Below are 27064 nucleotides of genomic sequence, written 5' to 3'. Positions count from 1 at the left end.
TCAGAAGCGTGGAAGGACATAGACAAGAAGATCAATCCATTACCAAACTCAGAGAAATTAACTCCACCTTAAATATACTCTTCATAAAACACTTGCAATGAACCAAAAAAGTACATGAAGCAGAAACATTACAGACAGGTTGGTAGTTTTTGTTTTAACCCCTTTCTAGTAGTGCCTCTGGATTTGATTTTGCAAGATGCTGAGCTCTCTGGCCCCAACCCAGGAAAGTTTTAAAGCACAAGGGATGGATTTCAGTGGAACCAAGTATTCACATATATTAATTATATGATGATGTGCATGGCAGGATTGAAGTCAGAGTGCTCAGTGCTTTGCAAGACTGAACCCTTTAAATGTATCCGGACCTGAATATGAACATCTCAGGAGAACCCAGTTCCAGGAGCCCTCAACAAATGCTGAAGCCCTCAATGAAGATTTAAGTTGGTGGCAAGCACTCGCCTAATAAACTGTGCAGATTCTACTGTTAATGTTAACAATAAAGAGTTTGGGGAGACAAGACAGAAGAGGACATCCTCTTTCCTCCTTGCAAGCTGCAAAATATGAGCAGGACATTGTAATAGGTTAGAACACAATAAAGAATTCTGTTTTCAGCTGAAATGCTACGAAAAACATACATAGGCTAAAAACAATACAGAAAACTGCAATTTTTATCCCCCTCACAAAAAGGGCCACAGGTGTCTTTCATGATCAAGTGGTCAGGAACTTGACAAGGACATGGACCTCTTCCCCAAAAAAAGCCTCAAGCAGCACACTGTCCCCTACACACCTAGCTGGGACACATACATCAATATAGCCCCAAAAGAAAAGAGTGACACCAACACCTCTTCTTGTAGCACCTTGGTATTTCCTCAAAGGTCTTCCACCGAAGCACCAACCAAGCATTTATCGGACTCCACTCTCATCTTGTGAGATCTGTTGTGATCACAGCTTAAGGTAGTTGGAGAAGATATAGTGATAAAAGAGAGAGCACCTGTTTTCAAAAGCAAAGTTGATAACTTTAAAAATCAAACTTTTTTTTTTACGGGTCGGATCAAGAAGAGAATGAATTTAGAAATGTTATTTTGCCTCAACACCCAGATCTTGATTTTTATGGAGATTTCACACCAAAATCTTTGCACACCCTAGGTAAAGAGCTCTTCAGAACTGGGCTTTTCAGACTTTTTCAGACTTCTCTCTCAACAGAGTATGTGCAGCATTTTTCGTCTCCTCAGATCAGCTTTAACAATAACAAAAATAGGAACTGGCTCCCTGTCCTGCATCGTATACGTCATGGCTATCCATAACACAGTGAGAACAAATGAAAATGGCATATCAAGTCCAGCTACTGTATGTATTAAATTACTTTTTAAATTTTATGATCTTTAAAGCAAAACAAGATAGACTGCTGCTTCTTAAAAGCTTTTTATATTTACTGTAGTCACATAGAAAGAAATTAAATTATCAAGATTTGTTGCTTAACAGACAAATGCAAAGGAGGAAGGGAGATGGTTTTTCCCATTTAATTAAGAGGAGGTTTTTATGCCTCAGTCACCACTGTATTTCAGATGATGTAATTCCTGTAAGAATTTAAAGCACTGCGTATTCAACTAAATCTACATAACACTTATAAAACTCATAAAATTTACAACAAACAAAACCAAATTTAAATAAGATGTGAAACACCTCTATATCTGATCAAATATTTCCATTACAGTTTAACTCTTATTCTTTTTCTCAAGGCTCTATTTAGGTACTTAATTGAATCCCAAAGCAGCAGTATTAAGGATTCAATCACTTATTAAGAGAACAATTAAAATGAAATACAAGTTATAGTGTTACTATCAGTTTCAGAATCCAAGCACCAAAACTTTGGAAGCCTACTTATCCTTTGCCTGAAAACAACAGCGTTAATCTCTATGTAGACATATGCACATGTAGTAGGAAAGCACTCTACACATGTCGGAATTACAGAATTAACTACCACTTGAGGACTGTCCCACATTCATCTCCACCGGGTGTCCAGCTCTCACTTGAAACTGCTTGAACAGCTGTGCCACCATCTGTTCCACTGACTCAGCTAAATGCACCAAAGTGACTAGTGACGTTGGTTGTATGTTGTCTGTTTAGGAAGACTCTTGCTGGGGGACTTCTGCAAGAGACAAGTACCATCTGCTAGCATTACATTCTGCGTGTCACTCATGGCACTGGTCCTAAACATGGACTTGCTGGGAGACTTCTAGACTTTCCTCAAGTGATCTTGAATTTAATTGGATGATAATTTTTCAGCTCAGCAGCTACCCTATGCCAATCCATTCACATACAGTTGGAAAATGCAATTATGGAATTGGGGTTTGAAAGCCCATTGGAGACGGATGAGTTACTTCTTATCATGTCCTCGTGCTGCTTCCCACCACATGCATGCGCATGTCATTCCCCTATTATTGCACTCTGCTAGGTCACTGGAAAATAATTTGCATTCAAGCAGCTGGCATCGCAGGAAATGCTTCATATTTTGAGGTTCTCTGCTGCAGTCACAGATATTCAGGCCAGTGAGGTAGCCCCACTTGATCATCGCATCTCTAGACTGGCCAACTCCAGTATGGCACGTCACTAAATGGCCAGTGAGGATGCTATTGCAAACTAGGGGCCAAATTCCAGTTCTTCACTCTGGAAAACTATGGAAACCAGGGAGAGTCTGCCAGAGCAAGGATTGAATAACAATCTGGGGGTTTGGTCCTACGTATGCAAAACAAAATAAAATGATCTAGGAGCCCAGTGGAGGATTGAAGTGGCAACGTTCTGGATGACTGAGCAGCCTTTTATAAAACCATCCGACGTATAAGAACAGGAAATGTACCTTGAACATTGTCCTTTTCCTCACAAAGTAGTCGTGTCACAGCTGACTGGTTATCTTAATGAGGCAAAAATGTTAGCAAAAATCCAAATGACCTCTGCATCATTGCATGAAACAGAGTATTGCCCCTGCATGCACACAGGCTGATTCTCTCTGCACCACAATACAGTCCCCATCATTGCGATATGTAAGCAACACACTTGACGCCATGAACAGCTGCAGTTATCAGTCGTAACAAAACAACATATACATATATTCTGCCTGTCTTAATTTAATCTTCCCAAAGTGAAGAGCCAATAATATTTAAATTATTCAGTTATACATGGGGAATAAGATTAATATTAGCAAAATGATATTTACACTATATCCCAATTAATCTGTGCGCAATATGCACATAATACATGTGTCATGACTCATGACCTCAGGTTTGCTATGCTCCGGGCTTAGGTACCTGCTGCCACCACCACCTTCATACTTGGAAATTTTATATCATGTCACCCCTCATTCTTCCCCCTTATGGCAAAGACACTGACCCCAAGGGTGGGAGGCTCGTTGATGAAAATGTTGGGTCTTTTCCTAGGCCACTGCAGGAAAACTCAGTCACCACATCTCCATTCCAGATTTGAGTAACAATCAAACACTTACTTTATTACAGGTACACTCATGAACTAACTCATTTACCATTCATCGAGAGGTACCCTCTTTACCCACTCAAGCACAGAAAAGTCTTATTATAGATCCCAGTTCAGACTTTCTACTCAGAAGCTGTTGGATCCTATGTCCGCTGAACATGGTCTCAGTGCCACTTTGTCAGTAGCCTGGACTCCTACAGTACCATATAGACTTGCCTGGGGTGTCTTTTTAGTCCAGTCCTGGCACCTTCAGCAATATCCTGGAAATAAATCAACTTCTAGCTTGCAAGCTTCAACTCACCCCTTCTCACTGATACTTGCCCACCTGCTAGCATTTGAACCAACAATCTAGGGTGGCTTCTAGCAAACAAATGGGTCTTTACAGAGTCGAGCCAAAGCTTTTATTCTCAGAACTCCTTCTATAAAAACAACATTAGCTACCTGCATTACCTAACATTTTCATCGCATGTAGGATTCAGATTTCCAAACACTGGACTGCAATATTGTAAGGTGTGCTTCTACGCAAACAGTCACTCATTTTTGGAAAGTGTCCCAAACATATTGCCTCTCTTTTCCAATTCTGTTCCCCTTAAGCTAGTCTTCTGAGAAATAGAAAGCCCATTTGCCTCTAACAGCAAGTGAGGATTTTACAAATGATGTTAAAACTAAACTGATTTGGGGGCGGGGGGCAATTTAGTTTCTCTGCATTGCACTTTGCAAATGCTGGATCAAGTCCATGACTAGGGCTCCTAGGTGCTATGGTAATAAAAATAATAAATAATACATGTTGTGCTGAAAAGCTGTTAAATCCCAATCATTTATCCCTCAATTAGCTAGCAGAGAATAAATAATAAAGGTAGCCAGCAATTCTCCAAGCTAGCTAACATAATGGGATCAGAAAACTTTTCTAGTTTGAAATAACCTCACATTTAAGATACTGCTTTAACAGATATAATAGATCTCATTACAGCTGCAGTTCCTGAATTTCCAATACTATTTCTTGTTTTCTGTGTAACAAAATAAGTGTGTCCTCATTTTCTTTTGGGTATCAGCTGGCCTTATATCAGAGGTCTGGAAAGTCTCACAAAACGTAGCTATCAGAGTAAGATCATTTGTTCAGCCTGGAAATTGTAACTCCTTTTCACTAGGCGTAACTCATATGACACAGTCACCTAGCTTTTAAAGAGCTTCAGGTTGACACAGTTAAAAGTCCACATTTAAAAATGCAGAAACTAAGGCCATGTCTATAGGCACAGCACTGCAGCGGCGCAGCTGTACCAGTACAGATGTGCCACTGCAGAACATCTGGTGAAGACATTCTATGCCCATGGGAGCAAGCTCTCCCATCGCATGATAAAACCACCTCCGCGAGTGGCAGAAGCTGTGTAGACAGGAGAAGCTCTCCTCCTGCCATAGCGCTGTGCACACCAACACTTATGTCAGTGTAACGTAAGTTGCTCAGGGGTGTAGTTTTTTCACACCCTAGAGGACATAAGCTATGTCTACACTACAGCCTAAGAAGAAAACTTTTAAATGTTTTAAATTTCTCCCCTTTTCATGCGAAGGCAGGTGAAAAATCATAAATATTGAGCAATCTGTATCAGAAAATTTCACCAATTTAAAATGTGAAAAGACATCCACAGAGATCCCCTTGTTCACATTCATCCCTAGAGTGAGTGCATGCCATCAATCACAGCTGCTCCTGCTTACAGCAAGTTAATATTTGGTTAAGCAAGTGTAGATTTTCCAGATTTTTTAATTTTTTTACTTTCCAGTCTCCATATAATAGCCCGGAAAGAGAACAAATGACCAAAGTAAATGATACCTCTCCTACCACTTTCGTCTTCCAATTAACTTTGCTGCCAGACATGTACTTTAAAATCCATATAATACACTGGTCCAGTGCATGTGAATATCTCTCCTGTTAATTATTGTCCCCAGTGACTATAACAGCCTGCTATTTTCTCAAGCTAAAGGTGTTCCCCTTGAGCTCTAGTGGTAAAAGCTTAGCTTAGCTTGTTAGTATTGATAGTTTCAGATTCAATCCTTGTAAATGATAGCTCTATATATGCAGCCATGGTTCATTACATACATATAAGCCGGGAAGTATATATTTAGGCTTGTAATCATGCAGAATAATAAACAACAACTACATAAAGAAAAATAGAACACTTTTTAAAAAAAATTTTTCTCGAGAATTTTTAAGGCAACAGTAGCAATTTTTAAGCAAACAGTAGTCCCTCCCCCTACCTTCCACCTCCCACCCCGATCTACTATGATTCCTAAATGAAACTTATTGGAAAATGTTCCCCCATCCTTATGGAAAATGTTGCCGTTTTGGTGAAAAATGGAAAACCAAAATATTTAGATTCAGAAATGGTGTTTCATGGGAGTTGTAGTTTGGGTGCCTCATGTTCACATTTTCCATTGTAGGCCAGGCTCCCTGGTTGGACTACATGTCCCATGACATACCATAGTCTCCCTCTTGGGGGGCACTGCATAGAGCAATTGGATTTGCATTTCCTTTCCCTACTCATAGGAGTACAAACTTCAAAGATGCTTTTGCTTCCTACCTTCATTAGGAGCCTAGCCTAAGCACTGTACTTAAAACAGCATGGTTGTGCCTTTGCAATAAATAGGACTGAGCCACCAGTTTTGTTTCCCAAAGCAGAACATTATGGGATAACTAGATTTGCTCTATAAGCCCACAGCCACTTGAATTCAGAGAAAGATAGCAAGCAAAATATTCAAAAGCACCTAAGTGACTTAGGAGCCTAAATATTTTCCAAAGTGATGTAGGCACTTGGAGGAAGTCTTTTATAAGGCGTCTTGATTCTGGTTCCAATTCAGGAAAGCACTTAAGCATGTGCTTGAGGTCTCGCTCTAAATGTAGATCTTAGATATTTATATGGCCCCCATTACCATCATATTTGAGTGCCTCAAAATCTTCAATGTATTTATCACCATAACCCAGCTCTGTGAAGAAGATACCTTTCATCATCATTCAAATGTATCTGCTGAAATATTCTACTTTTCCTCCTTTCAAACATTTCAAACAATATTTGACTAGCGAACCTTGAACCCATTTCTTGTGTTGCATAAACCTTTAGGGAGTTTTGAACATCACTTGCATAGGAAATCATTCAAAAATTGGGATGATTTGCAAAAACAACGTGGATACAATATCAAAAGTAACCACTTCAGCTCTTAAGTGACAGTGTGCTATTAATATATACACTCTGTGGATATATAAAAATATAACCACTGTTATATATATATAAAACCACTGTAATAAAAATATAACCACTGCATGATTACGCAAGAACTGTTAATTCAGCATCAGTATTCCAGACAAAATTTTAGAAGGTTTTCTAGTCCACACATAGACATTAAAAACAATATGAGGAAAAACACAGCACAGAAATGAGACAAAATGTGAATCTGGTAAACATGCTCTCACCATCAAAATTGCTGCAAACGTGTTTACTGGGAGAAGAGAATAAAGGTTTTATACATAATTTATGCTTCCACTTGAACAAAAAAACACAACATAAAAGAAGTTCAATTAATTGATTTTCAGTAGGTACATTTAGGGCTGAAAAGTCAGCCCTTATGAAGACTGAGATTTTATTGACACAGAATGAGAAAGATGCTCCACTCCTAAGACACCAGTACCTCTCTCTTCAGAGTTATACAGCCACCCATCCTGTAGTATCTGAGTGCCTTCCGTGTAAAATCATAAGCAATACTGAAGTCCCTAGTGGGTTTCAAGGAGTTTCTGGATCACTTCCCTTTTCAGGGTAAAAATTCTGCTTGGGGTATTTTGGGGGTTTGGTTCCTGTTTGAAGAGGACTACACTAATGCAGACTAGGAACTTTTTAGTTCACGCCCACAGCGTCACATAGGGGAGTTGCCAGCACAGCACTTTGGTACAGACTGCTCTTCATACCCCCATAGTCCGAACTGCAGGGGATTGCAGACAAGGCCTATGAGAACCTTATGAACATCTCCCACCCTTCAAACCCTTACACTCTTCCTTTCCAGGAGTTAGTGACTATCCATTTATTGTATCAAGAACCATCCGGAGAGTCCCATAGTTCTGAATATGAAGTACACGTTGACACTCGAATAGATTGGATTGTTTTGTGTACAGCTACCTACAACTATGATTTGTGAAGTCGTTCCTGGGGCCAAGAATGTACCCTGAAATACAAAAGTTCAAGATGGAACATGATTCAGACACAAAGTAGATGAAGGCAGTAAGGAACTGAACAGCTATTCATCTGCACTCCAATTTCCTTTAGGATGGTTATTTTCTCCAGTGTCTGAGATGGCTCAGTTCAGAAAGCTCTACTATAAATATTTCTAAACACTTGTTCTATCCCGGGGGGGAGACGGGGGGGGTGAGAGCCAGAGAAAGGGGGAAGGGAAAGCAGCTGTGGCTTAAATACTAAAAGGCAACTACAAATTAAGCTCTAAAAGCTTAAATATTATTTAATCAGCAGCAGACGGAAGTCTCCTTTCAACACGCATCTCTCTTACAATCCATTATAACATTATGTTTCACGTGCGCCTTTACTTTGCGTGATCATTCGTCAAACCAACATTGCAAATCAACTTTTCTGGATTACGTTATTCTGAGGGCTTGTCTACATGGTGGGACAATGCGCACAATAGGGTATGATTTCTGAAGCGCACGAATGTGTCGTTCATTAATTGGCGCATACTTTAAATGTTCACTGGCGCGCTACAGCACTATATAAAGTGCAGCAGGGAACATTTAGTGTGCACCATCAGGATCTACCTGGACCAATTAATGAGCAACACATTAGTGCACTTTAGAAATCACACCCCAGTAGTGCACATTGCCCCACCTTGTAGACAAGCCCTTAGGTGTTTCATAGTAGTTTCCTTCAGAGTATTTCCTTAGCCTCGTCACAAAGAGCTGCATTCCTTTCCCACCTAACAACGATGTCACTCTATCAACATAGAATCATACTGGTGTAAATGAGAGGAGAATTTTGCCCACAGTGTAACAGCATAAATTAAGCCAAAGTAACAAATCCCCCTGGAAGTAATGGAGATTCAAAGACATGATCTGAAATATGGTTTAACATGATTTTTAAATGTGTGTTTCAGCAGCCAGGGATTCAACACTGAACAGAATGGCAATGCATCACCTCTCAAAGGGAAGAAACTGAAACCATTTCTGTAGAAGCTGAATCGTGTTCCTCAGATATGTGGAAAAGAATGTAACCACATTCAATGGAATCTGACGGACATTAATTTGCATAATAAAAGACATGAGGGGCTGCCAAAAGAAACCCCAAACTGTATATGCATATTAGAAGCCAATAACTGGTAGAAGGTCTTGTAGGTTCAGGCAGATGTTAATGAAACAGCCGCTGGGTAAGAGGATGGCTGTAGAAGTATGCATTTTGCTGTTTATCATGCTGAGGTCTGTGTGCATCTGTTCTGTGTTACGAAGAGCCTGACTCAAAGGTCACTGAAGCCCGTGGGAGCCTTTCCAGTGACTTCAATAGCCTTTGGCTCAGGCCCTAGGCCAGTTCAAAGCAAGAGTGATGACCTTTGAATTGAAGTTGTGTGATGTCCTTTGGGACCCATGTTTACTACACCTGCCCATATTATTTCACTCAAATTGTGCTATCCCATCAGGAGGAAGTTATAAATAAGGTGTCTCAGTACACTATGCATCACTATGCCGTAACAGTTAACATTATAATGTTATAGCTGTAGGTCAGAGTTATGCATTAAAGCTCACAGATTGCACATAATTATTATTTAATTATCTGTGCACAGTGGATTTCTAGTATTCCTTTCATAAGCCTGCTTCTTATGCCAAAGGACAAATAGGTGGCTGTACTTATTGCAACTAATATATACGTGGCAGTTAATTATCTTAAGTGTGAATATATGTTACTATAGTGAAGGAGGAGGGAGTATCACTCATTTCTAAAAATGATAATGAGATTCATACTAAAGACTCCTGCTTTCAAAAACTTGGACTTTTAGGGTTGATCATGGAATTCTTATTAGTGCAAGTACACCGGTCCTATTTCTTCCATGGGTAAGGTTATGAGGATTGAGCTCCTACCTAGTCAAGTGTCTGCTTCCTTGTTCAGCTGATAGATGAATATCAGACCTGCTTATTTACGATCAGCAGAGGGCAGTGATACACATGTACACAAACCAGTAAGATCATAGGAGAATGAGAGCCAGTGGCTATCATAGCATTTTTCCCCATATTCTGATTCAAGCAGGAAGTGCTTGAACAAAACAAAGTTAAAAAAACCAAACTATGCCTGACTTAAAAGAAGCCTTATCCTGAAACATTTATGAACAGTGAAGACTTGTTCCTTGTAGGGATTTTGGCTGTTCCTTGGGGGTGAGGTTGGGAAGCTTCAGAATAAAAGCAGTTTTATTAGATTATCATCTATGATATCAAATAAGTCACAATTCAGAGGCTGAACCTGGGCTTTTCAAGAGCCATTAACTGTGGGGGTCTGAGATCAGTCGCCTGGAAACTAGGCACACTGAGATGAGAAGAGATGTTTTGACATTGAACCTACACAAATAAAAAATTAACAAAACCAGGTAATGATCTCCAATAGGCACCATATAGTACCATACAGAAACAGATTTTAAAAAGAGATGTGAATCAGGCAGTTAGAATTTAAACCATGGCTTCTTCAAAACCATTTAGTTTAAATCATACTCCTATGTCTTTAAAGTTCTGAAAGGGCCTCAGACAGTACTATTCATGCCCTGAAAAAGAAGAGCTAAATTACAGAATCCAGCTAAGGGCAAGGAGACTTTCTATTACATCATATTGAATTCATCTGATGTAGCTTCATTATCTTAGGAAAAAACTGTGCTAAAAAAAACCTCTTTTATTTGACATGGCATTTGGGAAACAGATTGTGAGACCTTCCTTCCATGTTTGGAAACTTAAAGACAAGTTCAAGGCAGAATATTACATGTTTTGGTTTAATTTTTAGTGAAAGGTTAAGACACTTGAATGGTGATTTTTGCCACAGGACTATTTGGTGAGGATGTGAGGGCAATATAAGGCAGCTTGCAGCTTCTTTCATGTTGCTTAAGTGTTGTATTTTACAGGGCTACAAACTTTCGCTGGATAGAATTGGCTTGAATTTCTTTTATTTCTTTTTTTAAAAGATATTGTTCATGTTCATTTGATGTAAATATGAGTTAGAAATACCACACAGATGGCAGGGAATTGTCACACCATAATTGTCACACCATAATAAATTTAATCCCACCTAGTCCAGCATCCTATTTCTGAGTAGCCAAAAGAAGGTCCTAATCCCCCTCTCCTCCCAATAATGTACCCAACTGAATAATATTGTACCAATGTTGGGAAGCTCCTCAGTCCATCTCCCCTTAAATTGAATTGGAGTCTTTCTAACAACTTTGTAGATCATACCTAAATTGATCAAGTTAACACGTTAAGCTTTGAAGCATGGGGACTGACAGCCCTTAAAACAGCTATACTTGCTAGTATCATAGTACACAATATTCTTTTCCACATCTAGTAAAGACCAGATACTGTTGTCATTGAAGTCAGTGGTGAAACTCTCATTGGCATCAGTAAAAGTAAGCTTCTGACCCTTGTTGTAAAGTTTAGTAAATTTCTGAAATTTATCAAGTTACATTAACTCAGTAATATCCTGCAGCAGTGAATTCCACAGATCAAGCACTTCAAGAAAGCATTTCCTTCTATCCATTTAAAATGTAATGAATTTTCATTGGATTAAGTGCCCTGTTATTTTGTATTATAGGAAGGGGTAAATATAAGCAGAAGTTTATCCTTCTTTATACACCATTAATTATTTTAATATTAAAAATACTATCTATCCACATGGGTTCCCAACACCACAGCACCTATGTACATTTGCACTCTGGATAGCTGGGTGGAAAAACAGAGGAAGGGAGCAAGCTGGAGGCCATGAGGAAGGGGAAAGTAAAGAGTTGGAACAGCCAAGGGCCACAGGGGAGAGAATGTTTGGAGTGGTAACTGCAGAAAGCAGCCCAATGACATTATGTGTGCTCTACGGTCCTGGCTAAATTGCAGCTTCAGCTACTCTCCTTGCTCCAGTCTCTGGCTGGCTCCCTCCTGCAGTGTTTTTCCCAAAGCCTACATGGCATGGGGTTGGAGAAGTGCCGTATGGCTTCTCGTGCCCCCATGGTGTCCTCCCCTGCACAATTCTGGTCCACAGGTATTGAGGGAAAGGTGGTCCTGAATAACTCCCATTTTACCCTCTCCCCATCTAGCGCAATACTACGGGCTTGAAAGGCTATTTGCAGCTGCTCAGCCTGCTTCCATTAATTACATAATCTGTTACAGACTATAACTGAGACACTGTCCTTTTGAATCCTAAAACAGGAGTACAATATAACATAACAGGTTGTCATGTAATGGATATTGCATTCTGGATCCAGTATCCATTGTCTATTTATGCCACACATATCCCATCTGAACAGATGAGTAACCTGGTGCCCTTGAACAATGTTCAAAGACAGATCTTATCTCCTTGCTTCCAGAAGAGGCCTACGGGGAACAGTAATTTTTTAGTTTAACAAGTATGGGGAGGTTTAATAAGAAAGGGCAAGTGAGGATGCATAGCAGATTCCTTCTATCCAAGAATGGGTAGATGAAGCCTGCAGCGGCATAGAAGCAGATACTGCAAAAATCAAGAGCAAGATAGATGTTAATGATGACCCCATCAACTAAGATATTATTAAATTCATATCTTTTATTGGGCCAACTTATGTTGGTGAAAGGCACAAGCTTTCAAGCTTACACAGAGCTCTTCTTCAGGTCAAAAGCTTGTCTCTTTCACCAACAGAAGTTGGTCCAATAAAATAAATTACCTCACCCACCAGGTCTCTCTAACATCCTGGGACCAACATGGCTGCAACAACACTGCAAACATTAGTTTAAATATTCAATTTTAATCAATGAGACCTAAACTAAACTTTCAGATGCAAAAATGTTTCCCATTCAAGACATCAACCAACTAAAATGGCACGACTTTTTCGTGCCTAGCCATCAGTCTGAGAATTTTCTCAGCATTTGCTGAACCATCTCAGTAATTTTTAAAATTTGAGGGTCAGAACTTTTGCAAAGCAAAGACAACAATATTTCCCCAACTCAGCTTTTCTCCTGAATCTTTCAGCACAGCTCCCCACAGCGTTCCTAGCTACATTAATCCCTAAAAATCTTTCTATTTAGTTTTGGCACCTTAGAGACTAACAAATTTATTTGAGCATAAGCTTTCGTGAGCTACAGCTCACTTCATCGGATGCATTCAGCGGAAAATACAGTGGGGAGATTTATATACATAGAGAGCATGAAACAATGGGTGTTACCATACACACTGTAACCAGAATGATCACTTAAGGTGAGCTACTACCAGCGGGGGTGGGGAGGACACCTTTTGTAGTGATAATCAAGGTGGGTCATTTCCAGCAGTTGACAAGAACGTCAGAGGAACAGTGGGGGGTGGGGGTGGGGATAAACATGGGGAAATAGTTTTACTTTGTGTAATGACACATCCACTCCCAGTCTCTATTCAAGCCTAAGTTAATTGTATCCAGTTTGCAAATTAATTCCAATTCAGCAGTCTCTCGTTGGAGTCTGTTTTTGAAGTTATTTTGTTGAAGTATTGCCACTTTTAGGGCTGTAATCGAGTGACCAGGGAGGTTGAAGTGTTCTCCAACTGGTTTTTGAATGTTATAATTCTTGACGTCTGATTTGTGTCCATTTATTCTTTTACGTAGAGACTGTCCAGTTTGGCCAGTGTACATGGCAGAGGGGTATTGCTAGCACATATCACATTGGTAGATGTGCAGATGAACGAGCCTCTGATAGTGTGGCTGATGTGATTAGGCCCTATGATGGTGTCCCCTGAATAGATATGTGGACACAGTTGGCAACGGGCTTTGTTGCAAGGATAGGTTCCTGGGTTAGTGGTTCTGTTGTGTGGTGTGTAGTTGCTGGTGAGTATTTACTTCAGGTTGGGGGGCTGTCTGTAAGCAAGAAGCTCTCCCACCGGCATAGCTACTGCCACTCATTGAGGTCATTTTATGATGTCAGCAGGAGAGTTCTCTCCCATCGGCATAGAGCGGCTACACGAGCGATCTTACAGCGGTGCAGCTGCATCGGTACAGCTGTGCAGTTGTAAGTTCACTAGCATAGACATGGCCTAAAGTTTTCATTTATTTTAGATATCAGTCACAATTAAGAACTGCAGGTCTCCTAGAAGATATTGTTCTGGTCTCAAGTCCCCTGGTAGGCTGAGAGGTACTGGTGACTGCATGAAGCACAAACCTCTTTGAGGCTGGACACTTCAATTAATATAACTGTCAGGGTGAGTTAATTAGAATCTCATCCCCACCCCAGGCAAAAGGGGGTTGTGAACTGGCCCAGGAGTTTGGACTGAGTGGGTGGAGGGGTTTTGTTGCATGGGTGGGGTGTAAGTAAAAGACAAGCTGGAAACTGAGCAAGACTTGTAGGAGGAAGAAAGCCAATCAGCAGCCTGTGAGCATAGTGTGACCCTGGAAAAAGCTAACGACAGTGAGCTTTTGCATCTGGTGTTAGCTGAAGAGTGTTCTTGGTGATGTGAACAAAAGAAGTTGTTTCTTGCTATTTGATGCCTTCTGCGTTCAGAGGCATAGGATTTTGTACATTCTTTGTAAATAAACAAAACTGCAGAGAAATATCTGATTATCACCAATTCCTACTCCCAATTGGAACACCCCCAGGACCGCAATCTTTGACTAGCTGCTTGGGTCAAAATGGGGCAACATTATTGCCAGTAGTGGGATCCAGTTTCCAAGGAGAGAGATTGTAAGCCTGGTGTTCCTGTTGAACAAGATGGAACAAATAACAGAGATATTTGCAGAAACCAGAAATGGCCAACAGGAATTAAAACATGAGCTGGAGATTTCACAAAAGGAATTAAGACACGACCTAAATTAAAACAAGAACTGGAGGTTTTCCAGAAAGGGCTCAGAGAGGATTTCCAGCTGAGATGAGATCTCTATTGGAGCAGCAACTACAAAGTGCCTGGACAGATTCAGAAACCCAACTGCAACATACCAGGCTGGAATGGTAAAATGGATTGATGAGATGAGAACCAACCTGACTGCCATAGACTAGAAGATCTTCCATGAAATAGCAGAGACCAAGCAGGCTTTGACCAGTTTGAAACCTGCTAACCAAGATGGGTTGCAGCTTAAGGAACTAAAATTTCAGCTGCAGGATATCAAAGGGTCACAAGACCACAGTGGATGGCAGCTGCCTGAATGAAGAATTGGGCCAATCAGAGGACTTGGACAACAGTTTTCTACTCCATTTGTAATTTATAGGGACCCAGAAGGAAGAGGCCAGGTTGTCACAGCTCAAGTGATGCAAAAACTCTGGGAGGCTTATTTGGCTTAATTCAACTTTATACATTAAATGAATGTCTGGAAAGAAGGACAGAAAGGGGGGTTTCTATCAGCCAATTTGGGTGTCCCTGGACTGATAGCACTGCAGAAATTACCCCCCAAAGGAGAGATGGAGTTATCCAGACCTGGTACAAGCCTTTGACATTAAGTTTGGAGCTAGCCATCAATCTCAGCTGGCCAGGGCACAGCAAAGAGGTAGAGGAGTGGGAAAGAAGAAAACCCACCTGAACTGGAAGAGGATCTGTGGAGACCTGGCCTTCTGGCCTACCCAGAAACTACTCAGGCCTTCCAGGATAGACTGGCAATGGACCAACGTATAGATGCTGGACTTCGGCTTGTAGGATCAGATCAGCAAAAGGTGAACAAAGACACTCTGAGAGGCTGTGGATTTTGCCACAGAATTTTAATCTTTTCTTCCAACAGTTCACTGGAAGCAGCTGCTAATGAGGAAGATGGAAACTGACTGCCATAAGTCCTGTAAGTACAACTGTCTCTAATGTGTATGATGAAAGAAGGGATTCTGATCTGGTTCATGACTGTATTGAACAATTAGAACAAATGATAAATTTAGTTTGCAAAAGAAGGGAAAGTGGCAATAAACTAAAGAAAGCAATTCAGTTAAATGCTGGTACTGTAACAAAATTGGCCACAAAAACAACTGTTAATAATTTAAGACAGATCAAGACAGGGTGTCACAAATCTCTAGTGATAGTCTCTTGCTAAGTTTGGGAAATGGGGAAACACCAAGCTGAAAGGGCAATGTTTGGAGGCACAAGGGTCAGCCCCGCAGATTTTGTTTAGATCTAGGCAGTTCAACAACAATAATGGGAGTTTGGCTACTGAGTGTATAATATGATCTGTAAAATGCACAGTGGTGATTGACATTGGCTCAAACATAGCAGTCATCAAACCAGACATGCTAAAAGGCTAGAGAGTCGGGGATCCAAAGCTGAACCACCTAATTGGTCCCAAATGGAGACAGTGACTGGGGCAAGGGCATCCATCTAAAAATTGGGTTTGAAAATTGGACATCTGGAATTAGTGCTGGAAGTCTGGGTGGTTGAAATGGTGGATAAGCTAATAATTGGGTTGGACTTCATTATGGCTAATAACTGCATAATCAATGCCAGGAAAGGTGTCTTACAAATTCAGTCTATGGAAATTCCCTTTAAAGGTGGGACAAATGGTTTCAGCAACTGGTTTGCTGTGAATGAAATGTCCTGCCCTGGGAGAAAAAAGTACGGTCAGAAGAAACCATTATAACAGCTACATGCTGTGGTAGGTTTCGAGAGAGGGAGAGATGAGGAGTGGTTGAAACCTGTTTTGAGATCCACGGTCTCCGGGGAATCTTAGCTGCTAACACTTTTGTGGATGCCAAACAAGAACCGATCCCTGTGCGTTTGCTGAATGTTTCTGATAAGCAGCAAAGAGTAAGAAAGGGAAATCATTTCAGTGGTCAGCAGGGGCTGATTTAGCACTTTCAAAGTTGAAAAAGGCTCTTTGACTGCTTTTGTCTTGGCCTATCCATGTTTCAATACCCATTTCATATTGGGCACAGATGCTAGTGCTTATACTTCAGGAGACAAAAATTCAGTTTGGCTGCCCCCCAGAATCTGAGGCTGTAGCTGTGGAAGTTGAGGCTAGAAAAGTTGCTACAGATATGAATACCCCATTCAGATAGAATGGGTGGGGTCTGCCTTAGCCAGCAAGTTCCACAGAATCCATAGCTCTTCCTCAGGGGCTGAATGAAAGGGGCGGCTCCTCGGTGATTGAAAAAGTCCTCTGGGAGCATAAGATCCCACAGGAATTTGGGTGGGTATAAAAATCAATTTGGGTTGTGGATATGAAAACATCTTGACAGAAGGATATTGTACCTTTGTAGATAGTTAAGCTTGTATAATTTTTAGTTGGCTAAACAGTTTATTTTCTTTGGGATGGGTCACACAGGGCATCACCATTTGGGATGCCATCGGGGTGATGGGTGGAGCTAACGTAAGGGGCAGTGTTATGCCAACAGGTACTGGTGACTGTCTGAATCACAAACCTCTTTCAGACTGGGTGGGAGGGAATGCACCCTCCAGGTAACATTACTGCCAGCCAGAATGACTTAATCAAAAGCAGTTCCCCCATCTAAGACAAAAAGGGACTGTGAATCCACCCAGGAGTTAGGACAGAGTGGGCAGTGGGGTTTTGCTGAGTATTTCATGAGAGAGAATAACAGACAGAGAGGCTGGAAACAGAGAAACTCGGAGGAGGAAGAAAGCCAAGCAGCAGCCTGTGAGTACAGCGTAATCCTGGAAAAAGAGTGAGAGCTTTTGGATCTGGTGTTGGCTGGTGGTGCCGGAACAAAAATAAAGCAGTTTCCTGTTATTTGACTCTTTCTGTGTTGAGAAACACAGGTCTTCATACAGCCTTTGTAAATAAACAAAGTGGCAAGAGAAATACCTGGCCATCACCAGTTTCTACTCCCAACTGGAACATTCTCAGGGCTCGAAACTTTGGCTAGCGCTTGGGTTGAAAAAGGGCAGCCATCCTCTTCAGCTTGCAGTGGCACTGTACACACTTGTAGAACTTCCCTTGAGGTTTGCTAAGCTGATTAGGAGAGTGTTTTAAGGCTTTCTAGCATTAATCAAGCCTTCCTTACAGTATTTTGCAAATATAGTGTCTTTTCATCGTGTCTGAAATTGAGCCCTTCAATACTTACAAATGTATTTTTTTCCTGTCTTGGAAATTGGGTTTATACTTGGGTGAAAATAAACTTTATTTATAAGTCATCCTTGATATAATCAAGATTTTAATCTATTTTATGTATGTAATTTATATTCTTACATAACCGTTCATATTTACATCTGAAGAGTTTTGTATAGTTCATATAATATATTTCACTCTGTGTGTATACAAACACCCCCAACCAACCTAACAAACCTATGGGTTGTGTGTGTGTGTGTGTAAACACATGCTCATGCAGACCAATAGGGTGCTACAGAAATTATTCTTAATAGAGACTAACTTCTATATTTTAATCATCCCAGAGAATTCTATAGCAGGGATACAATTCCCTTAAATTCTACAGCATGGTTCATCAAAACTTAGAAATAATGTTTTCTATTAAATTATATAGAATTTTTCCACACAGATGGTTTAACAAAATACACTGAAGTTTCTAGGAATTCAGTTTAGATTATAAAGACCGGATGTTCAAGAGCTCAGTTCTCAACTGGGCATCTACAGAAGCTACTGGACTTTCGAAAGAAATTGAAACCCAATATGCTGAGCTCTTTGAAAAATTTGACCTAATTGTAGGCTAAGCAATTGTAAAATCTACCCTATGTGACCACAAGGCAGCAGGAGAGTGATTTAGGACAGATATGTAAGTCCCAGGATGAGAAGAAGTTTTATTCCCTATAGAGGGAAGAAAGGTTTCTATAGATTAATTAAAAGCACCTGAAGCCAATTAGAGCACCTGAAGCTAGTCACCTGATAAAAACCCCCTTGCTTCAATCAGCCAGGGAAGGAGTTGGAGCAGAGTGCAGTTTGGAGAAGTGCTGTGGCTGGCTAGAAGACCAAGACCCTAGGTAAAGAAACACCCAGCTTGTGCAGAGAGAGACGGCAGGAAGCCCCACAAGCTGAAGAGCAGGAAAGGGAAGTAGCCCAGGGGAAGGAAGCACTTCAAGTGGTTTACCACTATCCCTAGGGCCCCTGGGCTGGGACCCAGAGTAGAGGGCGGGCCTGGGTCCCTCCCTCTCCACTACCCTTCTCTGGGTTACTAGTGGGACAGTAAATACCCTAGTTCAGGGGGCAGGAAACTGTGCCCTGAACCCCCTCCCACCCCCAAAGAAGAGGAAGTGCAGGACCCATGATAATCGTACCGGCAATTTGCCGCACCTAGTATACATACGCCAATGTGTATGGGTGTAAAGTGAATAAAAATAAGGTATTATACATTTGTATATATAGGACATGTATTATTTTCTATTCTATATTCTGTACAATAACAAGTTTTTGGATCCATCCTATCAAATTTAATCAAAAATTATATTCTGGGTATTAAATTCTAAAACATGGTTACAAAAAATGAATGAAGGGGTATATACACTATTAAAAGTAAATAAATTTCCAGGAAATTTTATTGGTTTCATCCCATTACATTCTACAGGACTTGTCCATAGGGATACAAACTCATAAATGTTGTCTGAGGTAATAGGTACAAGATTTCCTTTTTAAAAATAGTTGCTTCCCCAGTGGCATTCTGCTCTGTGCTTTGGCAGCAGTTGAATGAGTTTGAAAGAGGAATCTCAGTCCCCAGTGGAGAGAATGCTAGCAGTGTTCAGACACACAGTACTCAATGCTCTCTCTCTGCTTTCTTGTGCATGACGGGCAGTCACACAAAAAATGATGCAGCACTTTTCCAACTAGGTAGAGAGGCCAAGATCTGATTGTGAAGGGAGAGAGAAAACAGCAAGATACCAGAAAGAAAGGTGAGGGGAAAAGTAGTTTTAAAAGGTGATCGAATCAGTGGAAGTTCTGCATTTAGCTGATAAAAAAATAGCTTTAAGCAAGTGCAAATCTTGTCAACATAGTCAAGACTCCCAATGACTTCAATGGGCTTTGGATAAGACCTTCACATTTTTGGCCATTTGCCTACTTTTATTTGACTCCTTAGCCTGACAAAGTGTTAAATTTTCCATAATTTGTTTCCAGTCCAATGCTGTCTCCTCCTTCACTCCAGCTGTAATTCCTAACCTATCCTTTAATGCTGGAGAGGGAGATAATTTTGTTGGTGATATCCTTAACAGATGGCTTCATCCAGCCAGAGTACTCCTGAGGCTCTGCAACCAGCCCCCAGGTCCTAATTTCATGCTCCCAAACATCATCAATGTGCCAGCCGTGTAGCTCCACTTTTCTTATGGTGAAGCCCCGTCCCTTCTGCACAGCATCTCCCAAAGAATTACCCAGTACCAAACAGATTTAACTCCTTCCGTATGCTTCTTTCTTATCCCTGGATTGAAACATTAAAATTCATCCTGTCCAGTTTACCCTATACATGAAAAATGGAACAATTTAAACCTAATGCAAAGGCCCTGGATTTAAGCTGTCTTCCTAGGACTATAAATTTAGCTTTCAGTACCTCTTTCTTGCACTTTCATGTATTATTGGTAGCAATACATACCATGACCATGATCTCCTCCTCGGGATTCACTACAGGTCTCTATAGATGCCTCATGGATTGTCTACCTTCACACCAGGTAGCTAAGTCACTGAATAGTTCTTACTGTTATCACGTACCCTGTACAACTATTAAGTATTCTATGGTCTCAGAAATGTAGCTACACTGGATAGATAGTATAGCCTTGTGCATTTGGAGTATTCAGTTCTAAGAATTTAACTAGTCAAAATATAGTGGTTTAAAGAAAAACAGCTGCTTTGTACAATTAAATTTTCCATCATACTTTTTAGCACGCCAACACATATACTGGGCATTGTTTACCATGTGGATTTGAAACTCTATATTGATATCTATAGCTATATATATATATATATATATATATATAAAAAAAATATCTTCATGCATACATATTTGGCAGAGCCATTCCTATGTGAAGTAGCAAAAGCATTGATTCAATATCTTTAGGTACTTATTGGAATGATAGAGCATAATATGGATTACTGCACTTGCAACTTCCTGATTAAATGGTTGCAAAACACTAATCACAATTAATTGAAATGGTATATTGTAGTTTATCCGAAAGTCTACATGCCTTGACTCCAAACTGAAACCAAAGACTCCCGGTTACAACCACAAAAAGTTAATGCCTTAAAAATAGTCATAAAAATTAAGAATGGCTGAGATGATGAGCATTTTATACGGACAGATTAAATCCTTAAACACTTCCACTGAGATAATTTGCTTTCTATTTATTAAAATCCCATTATAAAAGAAATTAACACCAAAAAACAGTGTTAGAAAACACTAGAGCTGACATAATGAGCAATAACTAACTGTACATGACTAACAGAACTATGCTTCTGGAAGGGGGATCTCAGACAAAACATAAATATGAGGACCTGACCACTTAAGGTCATTGCAAATCCTACAGCAGTTTTCACAAGACTGTCTCAATATCCTCCCCAAGTTCCAGGTTGCCCACCACTGATGTAAACGCAAGGTATTATCTGAATGATTTTATTAAAATTCCAATATCCCATTTTCGAGGCTGATTGTATATTTAAGCACCGAAACACACGTACAAATAAAACATAATCGCAGATCCCTACTATATCCTGCTCAGTTTTAATGCCTTGTTATATTTAAATTAGACCTTTAAAAATAATTGAGAGAAATATTTGCAGTTTCTAAAAATTGAGTATCTTATTATTTTCAAAGTACCAGTCATGTCACCATCTGTCTAAGTCTTACTATTGATAAGTTTCAGAGTAACAGCCGTGTTAGTCTGTATTCGCAAAAAGAAAAGGAGTACTTGTGGCACCTTAGAGACTAACCAATTTATTTGAGCATGAGTTTTCGTGAGCTACAGCTCACTTCATCGGATGCATACTGTGGAAACTGCAGAAGACATTATATACACAGAGACCATGAAACAATACCTCCTCCCACCCCACTCTCCTGCTGGTAATAGCTTATCTAAAGTGATCATCAAGTTGGGCCACACACACACACACACACACACAAACTCACTCTCCTGCTGGTAATAGCTCATCCAAAGTGACCACTCTCCCTACAATGTGCATGATAATCAAGGTGGGCCAAACCTGGATTTGTGCTGGAAATGGCCCAACTTGATGATCACTTTAGATAAGCTATTACCAGCAGGAGAGTGGGGTGGGAGGAGGTATTGTTTCATGGTCTCTGTGTATATAATGTCTTCTGCAGTTTCCACAGTATGCATCCGATGAAGTGAGCTGTAGCTCACAAAAGCTTATGCTCAAATAAATTGGTTAGTCTCTAAGGTGCCACAAGTACTCCTTTTCTTTTTATTGATAAGTTAATTTTCAGGATTAGCTTTGTAATTTGCTGAATTTCCCCAAGATCTATCTTTGATAAACTGATTACTTCAAACTTACTGGATACTCAGCAGTTTAATTACCTGATTTTCAAGACTGAACAGCTAGTGTAGGAACCATCTATTGACAAATAACAAATATCTGGGGGAGGCTGGTTTGAATGTTTTCTCACTCTGTTTCCCGCACATTCTTTTGGTCTCGGACAGCATCCAATGGTCCAGGGACATCTACATCGAACAAATCACTGGCCACCGACAGTACCAGGAGGTGTGAGCCGGAATGATATCATGATATTTTTCTAGCATTTGTGAATCCTGTGTATTAATGTAAACAACAATTCCTATATTTAGCATGCTTTAGCATAGATGATGCACGTGATTATAGAAAAGGGCTCCTTCTGTTCAAGTTTCTCCCTGGGAGACACTGTTAAACTCCCTACATTTCCTGACCCAAACATTTTCAGCACTGAAAACTATTCCTCTAAATAAAAAATTTTAGACGGAGTTTGGGCCACACTTTATTACTCAAACCTCCATCCACTCACAGGCACCGACTTTCCAATGTGCCGGGGGGAGCTCGACCCCAGCTCTGCCATAGGCCCCACCCCCAACTCCACCCCTTGCTCCGCCTCTTCCTGTCCCCACTCCTCTGCCCCACTTCTTCTCAGCCCCGCTACACCCATGCCTTGCCTCTTCCTGCCCTGTTCTGGTCCCTCCCCCAAGCATGCCATACTCTCGCTCCTCCCCTCTTCCCCTCTCCTCCCCCACAGCCTCCTGCATGACGTGAAACAACTGATCTCGGCGGGTGGGAGGTACAGGGAGAGACGGGAAAGTGCTAATCACCAGGGTCCGCTGGCAGGCAGAAGATGCTGGGGGGGAAGAGGGGAGCTGATAGGGGAGTTGCCAGTGGGTGGTCAGCACCCACCACTTTTTCCCCAGGCCTATGGAGTCGGCACCTATGCATCCACTACTTTCCTTTTCCCTTCCTTTGCTTGCTTTCTTTGGTTTTCTAGCTCTGCTTGATGTACGTGGCATGCTTTTTGAAGAGGGACGGTCTCTTTTTTTAAACTCTCTACAAAAGCACCATGAAAAGTTATGGCACTATATCAATATTTAATCATCATCCTTAACTTTTATTACATCTGTCACTACTCAGCGAAGCCTATTTTTTTAACCCTCTGCCCAGGTGTTAGCTTTCCTGGCTATTTCACTTGCATTTACTTTTCAAACCTTTTATTATAAAAAAATATTTTTAAAAACCCAATTTTCTTCCACCTCCCTCATTTACAGAGATGAGCTGAAGAAAAGTGCCCCATCCAGAGTAGATGCAAGCCCAGGTTGATTTGCACTAAATTACATTGCACTCCTTTAACTCTTTATTAATCAAGTCCTGACTCAACCTCTCCATTATCTTGCACGGGATCAATGTCAGGCTGACAGGCCTATGACCACACAGGTAATCCTGTTTCCCCTGTTTACAAACTGGCACCACATTAGCTTTCTTCCAGTCTTCTGAACTTCCCTAGCAAGCCAAGACTTATTAAAAAGCAATATTAATAGTTCAGATAGCTCTTCAGAGAGATTTTTGAAAACTCGGGTGCAAGTTATCTGGACCTGCTGACTTAAAAATGTCTCACTTTGGTAGCTTCTGTTTAACATCAAAGCCCACCAATTCAAAACCCTCGGAATGTTGAATCCCAGGTTTTCAACCAAGGGGTCATGAGACCACCCTCTCCCAATCTGGGACATTAGAGATGGGGCCACAAAAGTAATTACTGTTGTAGCATGGAGTCATAAGGAAAAGGTTGACAACCACCAAGCTTGACCTTCTTGGGGTTGGGGGGTGCAGTTTTTAAGAGCCTGATTTCAAGAGGTACCAAACACATTCCAGGCTTGTTGATTTAAGTGGGCATAATGGGCTCTCAACACCTCCCTAAAATCAATGGGAATTAGGCACCTAACCTGCTTGGGTGCTTTTGTAAATCTACTAGGTGCCTATCTGCATCTGTAGGCACCGAAGTACCTTTGAAAATCAGGTTTTCAGTCCTTTATCATTTATCCAGTCATGCCACACATTCATGCCCTGCTCAAAAATCCTTTTTCTGTCCTTTCTTTCAAATCTATTTTAGAACAGAAAGGAACTGCCTTTACTTTACAGAATTATATATGTCCCTTGAAGAGGAACTAAGCAGTGTAAGTAGCAGAGCTGTTTTTAAATAATGGACTTTACCCATGTATATGTGCCTTTATTTTATTAATTAAAACACTTTTTGCTAGGGCAGGTCCAGAGGGGAAGCAGGTCCAGAGGGGCAGTTTTATCAAACACATCACAAAGTCAGTTGTAGGAAAAACTGAATTTAATATGATCAAATGATAGCTCTCTAATGGATTCTCTGACTGAAAATTTAAATATATATTTCCATAGCTCTAAAGACAAAGAGCATAACTCGAGTCTCCAAATCCCAAATGACACTGGCCTTTTTAATGTGTCTGACAAAAACCACAAAGTGAAGTACACAGATACAAAAACAACAGGAGGAAATTTTAGTTTGTGAGAGGCTTATTATTTTAACAGAGACTAAGATTTCTGTAAAAAATTGTTTCTTAAATGTTGCATTTCTGATGTTCATAATTTAGTGGGGAAACAGCAAACAGCAGCAGATTTGTGTGGGAGGCAGATAAATTTGGGAACTAAAAATCAGTGTTGTTCCTACTAATGAGACACAGCTGAGAGATAAGATTGTGAGTCAGCTCTCATGCTGAGGACTGTGGTTTAAAGATTATAGCTTCAATGTACATGCATGGGCACACACACATGTATTCACACTACAAGTGATATAGTTTTTCTTTTCCTTTTCAGTTAGAAAGGGTCTAAATAAGGGTTTGTCTACATCATGAAATAAACTGGAATAGTTACTGAGGTAATAAGCTCCTTGAGCAGACACACACTTCAACAATCAAAGTCTTTTTTTCCTAGAATAATTAATGCACTTCCAAAGCGGAATAGATTCATAGATTCATAGATATTTAGGTCAGAAGGGACCATTATGATCATCTAGTCTGACCTCCTGCACAACGCAGGCCACAGAATTTCACCCACCACTCCTACAAAAAAAAACCTCACACCTATATCTGTGCTATTGAAGTCCTCAAATTGTAGTTTAAAGACCTCAAGGAGCAGAGAATCCTCCAGCAAGTGACCCGTGCCCCATGCTACAGAGGAAGGCGAAAAACCTCCAGGGCCTCTTCCAATCTGCCCTGGAGGAAAATTCCTTCCCGACCCCAAATATATATTATGGAATAATTATTATGGAATACAATATTTTTTATCCTGGAACAGAGGGTCCACACAGAGAACTGTTTCAGAACAGGTATTATGGAATAGCTGATTCCAGTCAATTTGCTGTTGTAGACAAAGCCTAAGTGAAAATGTGTTGATCAGGTGGATCCAGTGTCTCAGACGACAACCTCTCTTATGACACATTTAAAGATGGGAAGTCTCCAGTCAGTAGTAGGTTTCAGCAAGTAACTAATTGGGAAGAGTCAACATGCAATGATCTAACAAACGCTTCTTATGAATATTAGTGGCTAATATCAGTACTATCAATGGCCCAGGAATTTGGACTAAGTACAAGCTGTCTCATCTGAAAAGAGTAAAGGAGATGGAGCCAGAGGCAGGCACAGAAGGAACTGAGGATGTGGGGAAGTGGCCCATGGAATAGAGACAGTGAGCTGAAAGGAAAAGGCAGCAGGAAGCTGTTGTTTGCAGGGTCTCTGGGCCAGAGCCTGGAGTAGTGAGCGGGCCTGGGTACCCCCACCCCTCAACTTGCCACTGAAGGAGTGGCCCAGCTGTGGTCTGCCAAGCCGCTGCGAGGAGTGGCTGGACTCTTGTTGGAGGAGTCCCCCGGCATAGAGAGAAAACCAGATGGTGACACAGCCGGAGGGCTGTGCCATGAAGCAGAGGCTGAGAGAAGGGAGCCATAACAGGTCTGGAGACAAAGACGGGACAGCCACCATTACCTTAGGACATGCCCAGTGGGGCTGAACTAATTCCTGAAACACCCAGCAAGAGATGCCAGTGTGGTGAAAGACCCCATGTCAGTGGCTAAAAATCACAAAAATTGGCAGGGGAACTCAAACAGGAATGTGTGTAATGACATTTGAAGTGTTGTAGCCATGTTGGCCTCATAATATTGAGACACACGGTAATATCTTTTATTGAACCAACTTCTGTTAGTGAAAGAGACAAGCTATAGAGCTTACACAGAGCTCTTCTTCAGGTCTGGGAAAGGTACTCAGCACATCAACAGCTAAATACAAGGTAGAACAGATTGTTTACCATAAGGAGTTAGCATGTTGTAAGAGACCATTCAAGGTGAAGTGGGACATTAATTCTGCAATCCAAGGACAAAAGAGGGTTAGTGGGTTGTTGTAATAAGCCATAAATCCAGTGTCTTTATTAAGTCCATGATTTTTAGCATCTAACAAAATTATGAATTTAAACTCTGACTTGTCTTTTGAAGGTGTTGTGCAGGTTTCCTTTCACGACAAAGACAGAGCTCAGATATAGAGTGATCGTTTTGTGAGAAGTGTTTGCCCAGAGATGTATGGTGTTTTTATCTTATTGTTTTTCTGTATGCGCTCATTCAACAGCATAGTGATTGTCTGTTTTCACCCACACAATTGTTGAGGCATTTAGTGCACTGGATGAGGTATACCACACGTTGCGATAGGCACATGTGGGACCTATGGATCTTGAAAGGCATTTTGTGGGGGGTATTGATCATTGTAGTAGAGAAGAGGTTTGCAGGTTTTGAATCTGTTATGGCAGGCTCTGCTGCCACTGGGCGTTGGTGCGTCCTGGTCCGTGGGGAGTTTGCTTCTGATGATGAGCTTGGTGAGGCTAGCGGGTTGTTTGAAGGCCAAAGTGGGAGTTCAGGAAAGATTTCTTACAGGATGCGGTCCTCATTGAATATGGGTTGTGATTGTTTAAATGATACCCCATAGGGGTTCCAGTGTGGAGTGGTAGGTGACAATGGTGGGATCTGCAATCCAAGGTTGTTTTT

Source organism: Eretmochelys imbricata, chromosome 15, assembly GCF_965152235.1.
Source record: "Eretmochelys imbricata isolate rEreImb1 chromosome 15, rEreImb1.hap1, whole genome shotgun sequence".
Lineage (NCBI taxonomy): Eukaryota > Metazoa > Chordata > Testudines > Cheloniidae > Eretmochelys > Eretmochelys imbricata.
The sequence above is the reverse complement of the archived record's forward strand: the minus strand, read 5'-3'. Positions refer to the sequence as shown.